Genomic DNA, 18,064 nt, shown 5'->3' with positions numbered 1-18,064 from the left:
CGTTGTCCGAACCAGAACTAGCTGAACTTCGCTCATATCTTGATGAAAATTTGGCCAAAGGTTTTATTCGTCAATCTTCTTCTCCAGCCGGGGCAGGGATATTCTTTGTCGAAAAGAAAGATCACTCATTAAGACCCTGTATTGATTATAGAGACTTGAACAAAATAACGATCAAAAACCGATATCCTCTTCCTTTAATTCCAGAGTTATTCCAACGCTTAACGGAGGCCAAGATTTTTTCTAAGTTGGATCTGAGGGGAGCATATAACCTGGTCAGGATACGTGAGGGAGACGAGTGGAAGACGGCGTTTCGTACTCGCTACGGCCACTTCGAATATCTGGTGATGCCGTTCGGCCTTTGCAACGCTCCCGCAACATTCCAGCATTTTGTCAATGACATTTTTCGGGACTTTCTTGACATTTTTGTTATAATTTATCTGGATGACATTTTAATTTTTTCTAGTTCCTTAGATGAACACAGGATCCATATGAGGAGGGTTCTTGCTCGCCTTCGCACTCACCAACTCTATGCCAAAATTGAAAAGTGCATTTTTGAGCAGTCCTCTGTTGAATTTCTAGGATTCTTTATTTCTCCTCTAGGCATCCAGATGGATTCAAAGAAGATCTCGGCAATCCTCGACTGGCCAGCTCCCACATCCAGGAAGGCAGTTCAACGCTTTATTGGTTTCGCAAACTTCTACAGGAAGTTTATTAGAGGTTTCTCTCAGACTATTCTACCAATAACAGAGCTGACTCGCATGAATAAGAAATTTTTTTGGTCCTCTCAAGCCCAAGTATCTTTCGAAAACTTAAAGAAACTTTTCACATCAGCTCCTATCCTTTGTCATCCTGATTTATCCTTACCATTTGTTCTGGAAGTCGATGCCTCTGAAGTTGCGGTGGGCGCTGTTTTGTCCCAAAGATCTGGGATCCAAGAGGAGCTCCATCCAGTAGCTTTTTTTTCCCGTAAAATGGCAAAATGTGAATGCAATTACGATGTGGCCGATCGGGAACTACTCGCTATTAAACTGGCACTGGAGGAGTGGCGGTATCTTCTGGAAGGTTCCAAGCACCCTATTCTTATCTTCACCGACCACAGAAACTTGGAGTACCTTCGTTCCGCCAAGAGACTGAGACCAAGACAAGCGAGGTGGGCTCTTTTCTTCATGAGGTTTAATTTCCACCTTACCTATCGGCCTGGATCTAAGAATACTAAAGCCGACGCCTTATCCCGTATGTTTACCCTCGATGACGAAATACCTTCTTCTCCTGAAACCATCCTGAAATCCAACAATTTCCTTTTACTACAGCCGACCCTTCTTAAACAGATCCAGAACGCTTCCAAGTCCATCATGGAACCAGCCCTCGTTCCTAAGGGAGGATTTCTTCTTCTAAAAGACAAGATTTTTGTTCCTGAGGAGATGCGGTTGGAGGTTCTTAAAAGTATACACGACTCCAAATTGGCCGGACATCCAGGGGTCAAGAAGACTATTATCGCAGCTAAAAGATCGTTCTCTTGGCCAGGATTAGCCAAAGATTGCTTCCAATTCGTTTCTTCATGTGAAATTTGTGCCAGATCTAAAGACTCTCATTCTAAACCCTTTGGCCTTCTTCAACCCCTTCCTGTCCCTTCCCGTCCCTGGAGCTCTGTTTCGTTGGACTTTATCTCGGAATTACCACAGTCTGATGGATGTTCTACCATAGTGGTATTTATTGACCGTTTGACCAAGATGGCTCATTTCAAGTCCTTGCCCAAGCTCCCTTCCGCTTCCGAAACTGCAGACGTTTTTATCAAGGAAGTTGTTAGGCTCCATGGTCTTCCGCAGGAGGTGATATCGGATCGAGGCCCACAATTCACATCTCAGTTCTGGAAAACCTTGTGTGGCGCCCTTCAAATTTCTGTTTCCCTTTCTTCAGCCTTTCATCCTCAATCCAACGGCCAGACGGAACGAACCAACCAGACTTTAGAACAATATCTGAGGTGCTACTCTTCTCATCTTCAAGACAACTGGGCAAACCTTCTACCTCTTGCTGAATTCGCTTACAATAATGCTCACCATTCATCCATTAACCAGTCTCCTTTCTTTGCTAATTATGGTCTCCACCCTTTAACCTTTCCTTCTTCTATAGTGGCTGATATTCTGGTTCCCGCAGTTCAAGACCGCCTCAACTTCCTAACAGACAATTTTCGGAAACTGCAAGAGAACATGTCCAAGGCCCAGAAGAATTTCAAGTTATACGCTGATCGGAGACGGAATAAAGACCCAGAGTTCAAGGTGGGTGATCGAGTCTGGTTGTCTACTATTAATCTTAAGTTATCTTCTCCCAGCAGGAAGCTCGGCCAACGTTTCCTGGGTCCTTTTTCTATTGTTCGTCAAATTAATCCTGTGGCCTTTCAGTTAAAGCTTCCTGCTTCTTGGCGTATTCATCCGGTGTTCCATTCGGCTCTCCTGAAATCTGCTTCCACCTTCCAGTTTCCAGGTCGTACGACTCCTCCTCCTCTCCCAGTTCTAGTGGATAATCAAGAGGAATTCGAGGTCGAAAAAATTCTGGACTCTCGTATTAGAGGCAGGCAAGTACAATACTTGGTGGGATGGAAGGGCTATGGCCCTGAAGAGAATTCCTGGGAGCCAGTCAAGAACATTCACGCTCCAGATCTGTTGAAAAAATTTCACGAAGAGCATCCTAACAAGACCGCTGGTTGTCGTGTCCTGAGGCCACTCCTTGATGGGGGGCAATGTAAGGTCCCTGCTGTGTCAGCGTTGCGCCCTGGTCGGTGTGGTCGCAGGTGCAGTAATCAGGCAACTGATGTGCGCCTGCGCGCCGCATCGAATGCGGGCGACGGACGCCGGCGCGGAGGCGCGCGACGGACGCACGTAACGGACGCGGTCTGATGACGTCAGTTGGCGCCAAACTAGCGCTATTTAAACCTGCTCCAGTCTCTGCTCTGTGCCTGGTTATTAGGTTTATAACTGAAACCCTAGCGTTGATACCTTCCTGTCGATATTGTGTTTGACCCCTGCCTGTTCCTGGACTCTGATTCTTGCTTGTTGCCTAGACCTTCTGCCTGTTTACCGTTGACGATTCTCGCTGCCTGCCTTGACCCGGATATCCTGACTACGCCTTGCCTGATCCTTCTGTACCTCGTTTAGTCTCACTGGCTACTCTCCACACCCCTGCTCCCCGTTTCCAACCTCGGGTGAGTTAGCGGGTGTGTGAGGCGCTTGTGGTTCATTGTCTTCTGTTCCTACTCCTTCTACGTCTGGATCATACTGGTAAGCCTGACAGCTAGTCACTCATATTCCCCTGCTGAATGTTGAATTCTCTCTTTTCCAATTTTCCCAGGGATAGGTTTCTATTTCACACTATACTATTCATCCATTATGTAGTTTGTTGAAAAGTGTCAATGTTCTCAGATTCACACATCAGCACCGAGAAAATGTTTGAAATATACCAGGACTGAGAAAAAAATGTTTAAAATAGGGCTTACATTTCCAAGAGTTGACGTGATGGTCAGGTGAAAAAGCACTGGGAACAGGAGTATTTTCATAATGCACACATGAACTAGTTGTTTTAGAATCTCATGAATAATAACCTTTATTGTGATTCATTCTGTAAATACTGCTTTGTTTAGCAAAGACTGTTATGCTTTCATTTTCAAAATTATTTTATTTATAAGATTTTGTAATCCAGTCAGACAAGTGAAATGCATACTGAAAACAGCTTGAGTCGAGCAAAACAATGCTCTAGGTTGATGTTGGCATTATTGTTTTTCTATAGTTCTGTGGGTGGAATGTAAATGTCTGATCCTGCATTAATGAAAATAAGCTAAGAATGAATTTGCACACATACCTTTCCAGAAAATAAATGGTGGAACTTGTGTTACACTGGACTCTTCACCAGATAAGCTCTAACTGAGTCGAGGAAGAAGGGAGAGGGTGTTGTGCAGCTTCTCTCTGGGTTCAAATGAACCACACAACAGGGTTAATACGCACATATTTGATTGTGGTAGTATTAGTACAGACAGATACATTCATGGATAAAGCTTTTATCTGTGATAGGATATTGGCTTGTTTAGGAGATTGGCTTGGTGTCCATTCATTTGAATTTTTTTCATTCGAAAATTCACCTTGACCTCTGATATAACTTCTCAGACACATCCACCAGGATCAAAAGAGGCCAAAGAGGCCAAAGAGGAGAACCAGTCCCTTCGGACTAGTCCCTGGATCAACTGGTACTATGAGCTATCTTCCATAAACCTGTATTCCCTCACTTGCTAAAAAGCCATCCAACCCCTTCTTAAAGCTATCTAATGTATCAGCCTGTACCACTGATTCAGGGAGAGAATTCCACATCTTCACAGCTCACACTGTAAAAAAAAAACCCTTCTGAATATTTAGGCGGAACCTCTTTTCTTTTAAACGGAATGGGTGACCTTGTGTCTGCTGTAAAGACCTACTGGTAAATAAAGCATTAGAGAGATTATTATAAGATCCCCTTATTTATTTATACATAATTATTATATCACCCCTTAAATGCCTCTTCGAGTGAACATCCCCAATTTGGCCAGTCATTCTTCATAGCTAAGATTTTCCATACCTTTTACCAGCTTAGTTGTCCTTCTCTGTACCCTCTCTAATACAATAATGTCCTGTTTGCGTGATGGGGACCAAAACTGTACGGCATATTCTTGATGGGGCCTTACCAGTGTTCTATAAAGTGGAAGAATGACCTCTTCCTGTCGTGAATCAATGCCCCTTTAATACAGCTTAAGACCTTATTTGCCCTTGATGCTGCTGACTGGCATTACTTGCTACATCTACAAGGACTCCAAGGTCCTTTTCCATAATGGATTTGCCTAGTGCAGTCCCATTAAGGGTATAAGTGGCTTGTATATTTCTATATACCAGGTGCATGACTTTACATTTATCAACATTGAATCTCATTTGCCACTTAGCTGCCTAGATTGCCAGTTTGTCAAGATCCTGTTGCACGGATGCCACATCCTGGATGGAATTTGTTGGGCTGGATAGTTTTGTGTCATTTGCAAACACTGCTACATTACTTACAATACCCTCCTCTAAGCCATTAATAAACAAGTTAAATAAAAGTGGACCCAACACTGAGCCCTGAGGGACCCCACTAAGAACCTTACTCCAAGTAGAGAATGTACCATTAACAACCAAATTCCAAAACCCACCAGCACACCCTGGCCTCTCTGGTACAAGCTGGCCTGGTGCACAGTTGAAAGGGATCGGCAACCCTTAATGAAACACGATTAGCAAGAAGAAAACCGGCACTCAATGCATGCGGAGCTCAATGCATGCGGGCAAAGCCATGCGTGTTTATTGCAATGTTACGTTTTGGGGGCGTGCACCTTCGTCAGAAGGGGCACGCCCCCGAAACGTAACGTTCCATTAACAACCACCCTCTGTACCCCATCCTGTAGCCAGTTTCCTATCCATGTGCAAATGACTTCATTAAGCCCAACAGACTTAGTTTAGAAAGCAGTAGTCTGTGGGGTACTTTATCAAATGCTTTGGCAAAATCCAAATAGATCATATCTACTGCCCTCCCCCCATTGTCCAGTATTTTACTTACCTCATCATAAAAAGCAATCAAATTTGTCTGACATGACTTATCCTTCATAAAGCCATGCTGATTGCTGCTCATAATGCCATTCACTAGGACAAAATTTTTAATGTGGTCCCTTAACAAGCCTTCAAATTATTTGCCCACCACAGATGTCAAATTTACTGGCCTATATTTGCCAGGCTGAGATTGTAATCCCTTTTTAAATATTGGAATGACATCAGCTTTTCTCCAGTCTGTAGGTACCATAACCAGATGAAAGCTGAGAAAATCAGAAATAGGGGCTGGTCTAAAACTGAACTAACTCTCTTAGAACCTGGGGGTGTATGCCATCAGGCCCTGGAGCCTTGTTTACATTTATTTTTTAATAAAGCTTTATGGATAATATGCTGAGTCAGCCACTGACTAGATTGAGCTGAGCCATCAGTGCAGCTATGAAGTGAGCCTGGGAACTTCGAATCTTCTATTCTATACACTGAAAAAAGAACTGATTTAGCACATTTGCCTTTTCTGTATCTTTACAACCATACTGGTACCATAATTTAATGGAACATCACTCTCAGCCTGCATCTTTTTACTATTAATATATTTGAAAAACTTTTTGGGGTTAGTCTTAGCCTTCGCTGCAATGCATTCATCATTTCCTTTCTTTGCCTTCCGGATTGCTGATTTACAACATTTATTATAGTGTTTACATTCATTAAAATGCAGCTTCTGTCCCAACAGACTTGTAGTTTTTAAATGTCTTTCTCTTATTTCCTATTAACTTCTTTACTTCTATATTAAGCCACATAGGGTGATTCTTAGAGCTTCTACATTTACTCCTAAAGGGAATAAATTGAGAACAGTAATGATTTAATATCATTTTAAATTACAACAATTTCTGTTCTGTGTTTTTAGCTGAAAACTTAATGCACCAATAAATGCTCTGAAGGGCAGCCCTCAGAGCAAACTATCCCCCAAACTAGCAGCCTTTTCTATTTGCATCAGGAGCTTAGCCTCCTCCTCACTTACATTAGGGGGTCTATAGCATACTCCTACAATTAATTTGGGGGCCTTTTTATCCAAAAAAGGATCACTGCACCAGAGGTCACCCCTTCAGACTAGAGGAAAAGAACTTTCATTTGAAGCAGTGTGTGGTTCTTCACAGTGAGGACAGTGAAGTTGCGGAATGCACTGCCGGATGATGTTGTGATGGCTGATTCTGTTAATGCCTTTAAGAACGGCTTGGATGATTTTTTGGACAAGCATATATCCAAGGTTATTGTGATACTAAAATTTATAGTTAGTGTATGAGTATATATAGTTTATGTGAGTGTATGGAGGGGTCAGTGTGTGTATGTATGGATGCTGGGTTTCATTTGGAGGGGTTGAACTTGATGGACTTTGGTCTTTTTTCAACCCGATCCAACTATGTAACTATGTGTAACCCAAATTTGATTACTGTCTCTTTAAATCACAATTAACCCTTGGCAATCCAGGGGCCCTGAGGCTCTTTTGCATATGAAAAGTACTGGGAACTGGGATTTACAGTACAGTGTCTCCACCCAGGGAACACTGAGAAGCACACTAGGAAAAATAAAAACATACAGTTTGCAATAAAACAAATATAAACTTTATGTAAACTATATTTAGTAACTGTAAATGCAAATCACGCAATATAGTTTTTACTCTGGGGAACCTGTGTAGACTATAAACCCCTAGCACAGTCTCTCAATGCCACAGTCCCACATCGGGTGGATAAATGCAGAATCACTCCGTTCAGTTCAATGTCCCTTCCCTCGGTAGCGCTACCTCACCAATTGCCTTTCCCTTTAAAAATAGTAGCTGCTCCCATGTGGTAGGTACACAAGCAAGACCTGTCCTCACCCTGGGGAAACACACAGTAGCTAAAATATCCACAGGCAGGAGATAGAAACTGGCTCTCCATAATGCTCAAATACTTCTCCAGCAGAGCAAAACACAGCCTTTCCTTTTACTTCTTCCTGGAATTCCTTTAAGCAGCTGTGTCACTCTCCAAATGATTCTCTCTAGCTGCTGCAGCAGGGATTTTTCCTTTTCTAAGCTCTGTGAGAAACCCTGTACATTTGGCTCCACAGCCAGGCACTCCCCCTCTCCCAAGGATACACTGGGGTGCCCAGCCAATCTGATGGCTCTCCAGCCTGTACCTGGGCTGGATGATGTCACAGACAGAAAAACAGGGGAATGTTTTGTCTGATCCCCTACACAAATATAAGGATAAGGGACACTGCTAAGGGTGTGCGTTCTTCTATGTGAAACCCCAGTCACAAAGGGTAGGGAGCACCTAATACAAGAGTAAAGAGTTATTAATACCCACTCATCCATTCATTCATTTAACATATTCTTGGTACACTTAGGGATTTCCCTGCCCTATATATTGACAAGCTCACATACATAGGTTTAATGACCTAAAAGAGCTTGAGGGTTTACTAGATTCTTGCTAGGAAATAGATAGCAGGATATTTTTTTAAAAAAACAGTTATAAGATGTAGTATATTTTCATGTTTACTTGGGGCTTTTTCTTATACTGTGCTTGCATTGCATGCAAATGTACACAATATTGTAGGTTCCATAAATGTAAGCAATACGAAATACTATGTCCAAAAACTCCTCTAATAAAAGCCTCCATCATAAATGAAAAGCAACAAAAAGATTACCATTAATGGTTTACCATTATCCCATACATCAAGGGGCAGATTTATCAAAGTCTAGGTGAATTTTCTATTGAAAAGTATTTGAATTTCAAGCTATTTTTGTGTACTTCGACTAGGGAATAGTCCAAATTCAATTTGAATTTGAAAAAAATTTGAAAATTCGAATATCGAAATTTATTATGTACTGTCTCTGTAAAAATTCGACTTCGACCATTCGCCATCTAAAACCTGCCAGATTCCTGTTTTAACCTATGGGGGACCTCCTAGAACCCATTTGGAGTCAATTGGTGGACTTTGAAAAACTTATCAAACTAATCAAATTCGATTGAATGCGCTATTCCTTCGATTTGTACAAATTTGGGCGAATACGGACCTATTTGATCGAAAACAGACCTATTCGACCAAAAAAAAACGTTGACTTAATTTCGGTTAGTCTTTTTGAATTCGAATTTCGACGTTTTTTCAATTAAAAATTCGACCCTTGATAAATATGCCCCCAATGTTCTTGAGTAGTCATCATAGTTACTCTTCACGTGAGCTGACATTGCAGCAAGGAATCATGGTGGTGTGGGGTGAATTCTTGATAGTTTTTCCCACGTTATTGGATGCTTCTCTTGGACAGGTGCAAGTGTGAAACAAATTTAAGTATTGCAAAGACTGATAATTATCATAGTGAAAAGATTTCGGTACCTAGTAACCTAAATAAATTAAGTGTCTGGATAGGTGGCAGAGTAGGTGGCAGAGTAAGGACCCTGCACTTCAGTCTTAGTCTATCAAATTTATTAGGGCTAACAAAAAAAAACCTCTAGTTTCTATTGGAATAATATCATGATTTGTATGCAGAAGCCCCAGACCTATTGATTCTAGTGATATTCACCCTTATTATATTCACAGTAGGACAAAGTAGAGTGCCCAGACCTGTACTCCCTGGAGAAAACCGCACCTTAGGTCACAGAAAACAGCTTTTTACCCTGCAATAGATCACAATTGGTTCAGCTTGTATAGTGCTATAGAATATAATAGACACACATAAAAGAGTATAACTCAACTTATTTTTACCCATGGGTTATAAAGTGGAGTGGTTCTCATATGCTGGGTTAGAGACTATGAAGGTGGCCAGGAGGCCTTGGAAATAGGCAGGAACAAAACATTTTTTATTTAGAAATGCTGTTGATCATGTCACTGCAGTGCAGTGGTAAGGAAAGACTGAAGTTCATCAGAGCAGTCACATGGCTGAAGGCTCTTGGGGTAGTAGGAAAATGGGTAGCCTTAAGTCAAATTTCAAAATTAAATATAAAAAAAATCTTGTTTGCTCTTTTGGAATATATTGAAATACAATACATTATAGGACATTATAGACAAATAGCAGGGGACCTTTTTATCCATGAAGAGGATCATTGTACCAGAGGCCACCTCTTCAGACTAGAAGAAAAGAACTTTCATTTGAATTAGCGTAGGTGGTTCTTTACAGTGAGGACAGTGAGGATGTGGAATGCATTGCCGGGTGATGTTGTGATGGCTGATTCTGTTAATGATTTATAGAGTGACTTGTATGATTTATTGGACAGACATAATATCAAAGGCTATTGTGATACTAAACTCTATAGTTAGTATAGATATGGGTATATATTATGTGAAGGTATGGAGGGGTGTGTGTATGGATACTGAGTTTCATTTGAAGGGGTTGAACTTGATGGACTTTGACTTTTTTCAACCTGATTTAACTATGTAACTATGTAACTATGAAAAACAAATCTCACTAGAGGATTCTGTAGAAGGAGCACTATTTACTGATGTGTTGTGTTTTCCCATGAGAATATTCCTTTAAATGTAAATATGTATCTGGGCCACCTTCCCAGATTAAAATGTATGTAGTACCTTCTCTTAAATTTACTGGATAATACTGGTATCCAAGCCTTTACCACACCACCCTCCACATAACAAACCAAACTATTTTATGTCCTAATTTTGGTATGATATTTAATTTAAGGGACATTTAAAAGATTGTGAACAACAACCCCCATGGTAACCAATTTGATTCAGTTTATAACTGAAAAGTACTATCTGTCTATCCTGTCATAACTGCCAAAGTCAAAGTTCAAAGAAATGAATGCTTTTCGTATTTTACTTTCTTATTGCCTGCTTTCAAATACATGAACAGTCCTGGACCTTTCTGAGCTCTTCTGTTATTGACATCAATGCATTTGAAAATCTTTTCGCGGTCTTTCATCCTCAGTCTACTATGTTCCAATCTTTGTCTTATTTTTGGCTGTTGAATCATTTGTTGTTAATATTTGATGCAATAAGGCAACGATCCTTCTTCCTCTATGTCATTGTTAACTCTAGTTATTTGCCTTTCCTATTGTCTCAACCTTTGTTTTATATATATTAAGCAATCTCATCTTTCAATTTTTATTTAATCTTCATAATGATGATTTTTATATCTCCTTCCTTTCTAATTATACATATTTTGGGGGTAATTTATCAAAGTCCAATTTTTTTGTGGGGAAAACCACCATTTTAGTTATCACTTTATATTTTAACAAACTAAAATGCTAAATTTGAGGCCCATCTCTGCTTAGCCTTAAAGCCTTAAGAAAGGTTATATGACCTGGTAAGTCCATATTCTGAAAAACATTTCCAACACACGAAAGTCTGCTTTGCAGAAATGTAATAGATCACTGTAACACACAATAACTGTAATGACCACGCTGTCTGGAACCTTGGTTGGTGGTTGGTGATTGTACTTTGTGGAGGCATAGGAATACCCTGTGGGTTCCGGTGTTCACCGACGCCCTTTTGGGGCCCCGGGCTTTCTGTTGCAGAATCCAACAAGGAAGTGCAGAGCAATAATCGTGAGTGAGGTAGTTGAAGTCGGGCAAAGGTTCAAGGCAAGCGGCAGGTAACAAAGTCAAGAGACAGGCAAAAAGTCGAAAACCAGGAATTCGGTAATAAAGAACACTTCGGCAGGATCAGAAAAACTGGGACCAGCTTGGGCATCAGCAAAATGGTGGACTGGTCTTTTAAGCAGTCTTTGTCGCCAAAAATTCAAATTAGCCGCATTCTGATGATGTCATGACGACTGCGACTTGATGCAGTGCAGGTGTCAATACGCTCAGCATCGGACGCCAGCATCACTGTAGTAGATGAACCCGGAAGTGAGCGCATGCATCCCAGGAGGTAAGGAGTCGAGAAAATCTCCCAGCGCGTCTTACAATAACAAACTAAATGGTAAAACTAAAATTCATTCATTATATCGACCATGCATACATGCTTTCTTAAAAGAATGTATGCAGAACCTACAAGATGGATCTCTCAGTAACTAAAGTATTGTAATGAATATTGCCTGAAATACAGCACAATGTTAGTCAATGGAAAAATATGAAATGTTATACACTACTGCAGCTTTTATAGTACTTTATCCAGTGCACTTCATAGTCTTCATACATCCAAGTATTGTTATTTACTTAGCTCCATTAGCTGAATAGCTGCATTTAAACTGATCCAAGGATACTTTTCCACTCATGTGAGCATAATTACAAGTCAGCATATGGAAGTTTATAACATAGGGATCTAGGCACTCTGTATTTATAAGTAGTGATGGGCGAATTTATTTGCCAGGCGCGAATTCGCAGCGAATTTGCCGCCAGCGAATAAATTCAAGAAACGCCTGTGAAAATTGGCTCGAAAAAATTCGCCGCCGTCAAAAACGGGTGCTGGCGTAAAAAAAACGAGCGCCGGCATCAAAAATTTTTCGGGCGAACCAAAACGGCGCAAATTCGCCCATCACTATTTATAAGTAACTATTTTACTTTGGCAAAAATTTTCGCTGCAGTTTCGCTAAAAGATTTGCAGATGGCAAAGTGTGGAATTTCACTGTGAATACATGCCTGCCTGAAAGAATTCACTCATCACTAGTACTGAGTTACCTGTGTTAACCTGTCTAAGTGAAATCAAGACTTTAACATTCATTAGCTCTCACTCTCTTGCTCTCACACCAGATTTTTTCCATAAACCTTTTCCAGTAGTCTCTCTACTCTCTCTTTTACTAGTCACAGCTTTAACTTAATCACTCACTCACTCACTAAGTAAACTCTTGTTTATATTTGGTTATCCCCACCGTAAAAACCTCAGTCTTACACCACCACAATAATAGCCTAAACATGTTAAAAATTGGAAAAGAAATGTATTCATATAAGATTTATTTGCTCTTTCAAAAAATGTAGAAAGACAGCCTAGAAAATTGTCTTGCTCATTTCATCAATAATTGTTCTGATATTGTCATCCATTCTAACATAGTGAGATCCCCAAAACTGTATAAACATTCTATTATTTCCATCCCCGAAGCACCAGTATAAATTGATGTGAGAGACTAAAGAAAAAAAGAAGAAAATAAAAGGGTGTTAAGTGCGTCTTTAGCTGACTCATACAGGAAATCTGATAATTCTCCCATCTGCTGAGTTACAGATCACAGTAAATGTGGGTTTTCTAATTATCGTGTAATTTTAATGAGACACTGTCCCAAAAATTTGCATATTTCTAATTCCATTGTTCCCTTTATACTTTATTTCAGCTTATCTAAGAATATGAACATGGTTTGATAACTATGGGCTGGGTGTAGATTCGATCCCAATTATATTGAAGGAAATAATTTAGGAATAACATTATGGAATATGCCACAAAGGTGATATACTGTAATTGCTGTTCCTTTCTGTCCTCATTTTTCAATATCCTTCATATTAATGTAATTTCAGCAAGTTTTGCAACAGAAATGTGATCATATTGATTTCTCGGGAGATTTGACAAGTATAATGATTTTGTCTGTCAATTGTTTAGTTAATTGGTGTATGCTTATAAAACTATTGCAAAGAATTGCATGCATAGTTATGCAGCCTTCATAACCCATTAAGTCACATTAAAAGCAAATATGTCCTTTGCTTATTAGTTCATTGAAAAGGGGATGCATATGCTAGGCTTAAATCTAAAGGTGTTCTTGTTTTTCTGTTGTCAGTCACTTTAGTTGTCACTTTTCATGGTTGATAATGTTATTGCAAATAAAGTCAAACAAAGTACTGCAGTTACAGTCATCTGTCTATAGCTTGCTATATATTCAAGACCAGTGAACGCAAGCTCATTAATCAGATGGTGTCTTTTGAGAATTTATTTATGAGGATTTATTTGGCAGGACACTATACCTTTAAATTACAGTAATACAGGCAGCCTGCCAGCCAGGAGCAACTTCACTGAATAAATGCAGCTGATGATCTCTGAACTGCTGAGGGGTATCCCCACTTACAGATGGAGCCACTCTCTTTTGTGCGTTTAATGCGCTGTAACACAAGATAAGCAGCAGCAAGTGCGATATGTCAAGTTGCCTCGTCGCGTTTATTGCAGTTACCAACATGCAATACCAGCTGTGGCCACTAGAGGCCGCCAAGCGCTAGCTAAAGCATTAGGTAGCATTATACATGCATTAATGAGAGAGAAATCGTCAGCAAATTTAACAAGAACATTTTTCTGGCTACTGAGTAAACTAACAGACAGCTGAGATGTCACATTGATTAAGGAATTGGCTTAATTTTAATACAAGGCTGCTTCAATGGGGCACTGGAGGGGCCTCCTGCTAACATCTACAGAAGGGGTAAACTCTTACATTGCATTGTGAACGACTACATGCAATTGTAGAAGTACCTGTGAAGAACTATTGGGTCTTACGCTCAGAACATGCAACCATTTTATTTGCCCTTATGTAAAACTTGGACTGTCTTGCCTTCATTCCATTCCTTGCTGTCTATTAGTTGTCCAGTGCCGTCTGCATGCTGATGTAATGCCTGTAGCTGCAGTCACAGATAGGTGCTGATCACTTGTATGCTTGTGTATGATCATTCACACAAGAATTTGTGCAGCCATGGGGAGGCAGAAATCTTCATGGTCAGATGGGTAATAGGTGTGTCCCAGCGTTTGATTTTGATGTGATATTGGGCTGTGAGACTGATATTTGGACTGTTCCCGAATAAAGTTTTTTTTTTTTTTTGCTACAACTTTAAGCATAGTGTAGATAAAGATGTATTTTATTCTCTTTACTTCAGGTATGGTGTTTGTAGCCTAGTGGTTTAAGTGTTAGACTTTCATCATATTGTTAAGTGTTCAATTCCCCGAACATACTTTTTTTTTTTTTTTTTTTTAATTTATATTAAAAAGTAAAATGTTCATTTTAATTCAAATTATGCCCAATCACATAATAATAAAGCACATAAAGACTGAAAAGAAATAGTGGCACCATGAACAGTGCAAGGGTAGCTCCGGCAATTTCAAGACATTTAGTCCACCAATAAAATTCCACCCCTGAATTATAATCAGTTTGTTAATACCACTATATCTTTTCATTCCTTAACTCTTAAACATTAAACGAAAAGTTTGCATTCCAATACCAATCAGTGAACTTAATAAAACTTGTGGAGGAAAAAGGGATTGAACTCATAACCTTTGCTATGTAAAGCCAACACCTACACCATTAGGCTACCAGGTCTAGACGCTTCTAATTTCCTTCTATGTGTCTGTACTCACACAGGCACATGAAAGTGCTGAACGCAGGAAAAATGCAGCATGCTGCATTTTTCTGCGTTTTTCCATGGTTCATCGCTTACATGTGCCTGTGTGAGTACAGACACATAGAAAGAAATTAGAAGCGTCTAGACCTGCGCTCCCCTGCGGCTGAACGCAGCCAAACGGAACGCAGGGGAGCGCACGGCCAAATGCTAGTGTGTACGAGCCCTAACGCTGCTTCTTAAACGCCCTTCTGGCCTCAAGTTGCCGCCACTAGGGTTGCCACCTGGCCAGTAAAAATGATGGTTAGACCAAATGTTATTAATAGGGAAAAAAGATAAATATATAGGAAGGCCGGTATTTTTTTCCAGAAAATGTGGCAATCCTAGCTGCCACCCAGAGCCAGAATGGGACACCCTCCCCGTTTGGCTAGGCCCATGTAAAAAACAAAATATGTGGGCCAGCACAGCGGTGTGCATGGCGCATACGTGCCGGCTTCGGTGCATATGTGCCGGCGTCCATGTATATGTGGCATAGTTGGCAGATGCACACATACATGCCCTAGGCAACCTGTCCAGGCGCAGCACTTGCTGAGAGCGTGCATGCGCGAAGTGACGCCAGCGCATGTGCATATGCGCCTGTGTCACTTTGCACATGCACAAGTTCAACTGGTGTGTGCATGCGTGTAGGCACAAAAACAAGATGGGTGAGGGGACTGGACATGGGGTAGGCAACAGAGCTGGTACATGCCTGGCGCCCCCCAGCTTTGCACCCTAGGCATGTGCCTACTCTGCCTCAAGGAGATTTCTCAGTTTGCGACTAATCTTACCATGTGCCACCACCCTTAAGGTGGCCATACACGTAGAGATCCGCTTGTTTTGTGATTTTGCCAAACAAGCAGATTTCTGATATGCCTATGCCTACATTAAAGTGGGCAATATCAGGCTGATCTGATCGTGGCCCCTAGAGCCCAACAATTAGATCATAATGCAGGCATTAGGATTGCGGAACCACATTAACGAACACATATGATCGTGATCTAACTCTGCCCGATCGGCATTTGTCCAACTCTCGGCCAGCTGATCAGAGAAGCCTGTCAAGAGTGCCCCGTGCACAGGCCAATAAGCTACCAACTCAGTCTGTCAGCAGCTTTTATCAGCCCCTGACCAGCTTTAGGGTAGGGGCACACGGCGCGATTTCGCCGCGATTCTGCGCTGGGCGAGTTGTCGCTGCGTTTTTTAAGCCGAAATAGCTTTGTTAACTTTGGCGCTGGCGTCAATGCAAATCACGGCGAAATCGCTGCGCTAATTCACACGCGGCAATTCGTTTTCTATTGTCGCCCGAAGTTGCCTCGCTGGGCGTTTCCGGGCGACAGTAGAAAAAGAATCGCCGCGTGTGAATTAGCGCAGCGATTTCGCCGCGATTTGCATTGACGCCAGCGCCAAAGTTAGCAAAGCTATTTCGGCTTAAAAAACGCAGCGACAACTCGCCCAGCGCAGAATCGCGGCGAAATCGCGCCGTGTGCCCCTACCCTTATAGGTACTTGTCTGAAACTGTAACTTGAGATCACTTAGCTCTAAACCATCCCCCCATTGCTCTGACTGAAAGCTGCTAGCCAGCAGCTGTGTTTTCCCTAATCCTGTTACACCAATTTATAGCACAGGCAGTGTGATAAGGTGGAGAGGTGGGTGTGGGGCAAGTAGCAGCACTAGCCTAATGATTAATGCCTTGTTTTGTCACAATGGTAGTCTAGCGAGTCAGGGGCTTGATTTTCATGTTAGAGCTAAAGTATTTCTTCTGCACCTCTCTTTTACAGGGGCAGGGGAGCAGGGTTAGGGAACCTATGGCTCTGGAGCCAGATGTGGCTCTTTTTATGGTTGCACCTGGCTCTTTGCTAAATCTTTAATAAAAAAAAATATATATATATATATATATATATATATATATACTATATAGCTAAGCTCTAGAATTCCACATTGGTGGCCTGATAGCAGATACTATACCTGTACTATTTTCTTATAATTTGCTTATGTTGCCTAATTACTATTTAATTGAACTTTTTGCTTAAATTGGTGGATATATTCAATATACTTGTATTTCGTTTTAAAAATATTGTATTGAATTACATTTTAAAAAATGTGATGTTTATGGCTCTCTCAGCCACAAAGGTTCCTGACCCCTGCACTATGGTGTTGCTTCCCACTTGTAGTAGCATGGATTAATTTGGGAGAGAACAACCCCAGAGATTATTTGAGAAAACAAAGTTTTATATAAAGACATTGTATAAGCCCAAAACAAAACAGAAACAAATGAATGGGTTAATGCTGCAAGCTGGAAATGATGCAGTCCATACAATACATTCTCTATAGCAATTGTAGTGCAATTCAAAACAAAACACACACAATTACAACTATGTGCTTGAACACAGATGATGTAATTGTGGCAGATGATGTAATTGTGGGGAAAATGCTGCATTGGGCGTAAAAACATGTCAATACTAAAAAATGAATAGTAATTGCTCTGTGTCTAGAGCTTTTTTTATATAGTTCTACTAGTTTTGGATATGTATATTTTCAGGCCCGGATTTGCGGCAAGGCCACATAGGCCCTGGCCTAGGGTGGCATCCATTGAGGGGCGGCATGCCGCCCAGTCGCACAAGCAGTTTTCTTGGCGGAGCACTAGCGCCGAACGGCTAGTGCTCTGCAACCAAACAAGATGCGCATAAGCGCTTTCTTTACAGAAGGAGGGGGTGACGGAGGACGCCGGCCTCGAGGCGCCCTCAGGGCAAATACGGCCCTGTTTTTCCTGCGTCCGGCACCTACATGCACCTGTGTGACTACAGGCACATTGAAAAGAATTGAATGCGTCTCAACCTGCGCTCCCCTGCGGCCGAACGCAAGAAAATGGAACTCCGTGGACAGGACCTGCGCAAAGAGGTAAGTATCGACTTAGGGGCATTTGCCCAAGGGGGGAGGTAGGCCAGGGGGGAGGTAGGCCAGGGGGGAGGGGGGCGGGGGGCCTATGGGGGGATGGGGGCGGCGAGTTTTGCGCTAAAGCCCTTGAGTTCTCCTTTAAGGTAACTTTTAGTATATTATATATAGGGTTGCCACCTGGCCGGTATTTTACCGGCCTGGCCGGTAAAAATAATGGTTGACCCCAATGTTATTAATAGGGAAAAAAGATTAATATATAGGAAGGCCGGTATTTTTTTCCAGAAAAGGTGGCAACCCTAATTATAGAAGTTTTAAGCA

Source organism: Xenopus laevis, chromosome 3S (genome assembly GCF_017654675.1).
Source record: "Xenopus laevis strain J_2021 chromosome 3S, Xenopus_laevis_v10.1, whole genome shotgun sequence".
Taxonomy (NCBI): domain Eukaryota; kingdom Metazoa; phylum Chordata; class Amphibia; order Anura; family Pipidae; genus Xenopus; species Xenopus laevis.
This window is presented reverse-complemented; position numbering follows the sequence as displayed.